Source organism: Rhea americana, unplaced genomic scaffold (assembly GCF_003343005.1).
Source record: "Rhea americana isolate MKP2758 unplaced genomic scaffold, rheAme1 scaffold_37, whole genome shotgun sequence".
NCBI classification, from domain to species: domain Eukaryota; kingdom Metazoa; phylum Chordata; class Aves; order Rheiformes; family Rheidae; genus Rhea; species Rhea americana.
The window spans coordinates 5,888,648-5,889,925 of NW_028186501.1; the positions used below are offsets into that span (position 1 = coordinate 5,888,648).

Below are 1,278 nucleotides of genomic sequence, written 5' to 3' on the forward strand. Positions count from 1 at the left end.
AATGCATGAGCAATTTTGTGTGATGGCATCATTTAGACATTTTAACTTTATGATAATCACAGGAAACACTCCATTATTTACAGTTCTGGCCAATGCTACTGCGTTGATTCTCTGTTCCCCACCTCTCTTACTCTAGCATCTCTTGTCTTGCTGTAGAATCTTACAGCACGGTGATGGCTGTAACAACACCTAACAACAATGACCTTTTCTTCCCCCAAATCTCTTGGTATACAATCTTTAATTGGTTCAAATAGAAGCCAATGGGAGACCTAACCCATGTTTCACACAAGGTGCTGACGGCAATTCTGGTTGCTGTTTTACTGTAAACATCGTTCACACAAATGTCAGCAGCAAAGGATCTGGAGCACTGTTGTTATTAAAGATATTCACATATAAAAGACATCTCCCTTCATAAAAGGCATTTGACACACTATCTGCATTTTGTCTGGGCATGTTTACTGCAAGTTTGGGTTCTTATCGATTCTTATCTACACAGGAAAATTTAAAGTTGCTAAAGTAAGTTATTTTAATTAAGCTTCCTGGACTTGCACTAGAAGCTGTTTCACTGATACATACTGACATATTTCTCGCTTAATATTTGGAATATAGATGAAACGTTCCTCTCCTGCCCTCTGCGTCCCGCAGTTTCTCCGGCGCCTGGCGCAGGCCCAGCTGAAGGCACCGCTGCCCGGGGCAGCTCCCCACAGCAGCCTCAAAAAATCGCTTCCCGCACACCCCCGTTTCTGCCCGGATCTCCCCCAAACCGCTGCCCGGAGCCAGCCGCCAGCACCCCCGGCGCTGTCTCCCCCCTCCTCCACTTCCGAGCCCGCCGGCTCCCCGCCAGGCCCCGGGCTACCAGCCCCGACGCCCTCCCCCGCCCCGGCCGCCGAGCCCCGGCTCCGCCGCGGCAGCCCGGGCCCAGCGCGGCGGCGGCGGCGGCGGCGGCGGGGCCGGTAATGGCGCGGGGCGTGGGCGGCGGCGGGCGGGCGGGGCGGAGGGAGGCAGGGCCGGAGGAGGCAGGGCCGGCCCGCCGCCGCCACCACCATCATCGCCGCCACCGCCAGCACCACCGCCATGATGCTTGTTTGCTTTCAATGAGTGTGAGGAGGAGGCGTGGGGGGGCTGCGCTCCCGTCCGGCCCGCGGCAGCGAACAAAGAGCCAGGCAGGCGGCGGAGAGAGGGCGGCGGGGGGACGGGGATGCTGCAGCCACAGGTAGGGGCCGCCGCGGCGCCCGCCCCGCCCCGCCTCGCCTCGCCCCGCGGGGGGCTCCTGCTCCG

General features: G+C 58.5%; 1 protein-coding gene across 2 annotated transcripts in view; it reads left to right on the forward strand.

The window, feature by feature from the left end:
* Positions 1–1,008: 1,008 nt before the first annotated feature.
* Positions 1,009–1,278, forward strand: part of CNOT6 (CCR4-NOT transcription complex subunit 6) — a 34,132-nt gene continuing 33,862 nt past the window's right edge. For both annotated transcript variants that reach the window (XM_085312865.1, XM_085312867.1), the window contains exon 1: positions 1,009–1,213. The gene's annotated coding sequence lies outside the window, so the exon portion shown is untranslated. The remainder of the gene's footprint in view (positions 1,214–1,278) is intronic.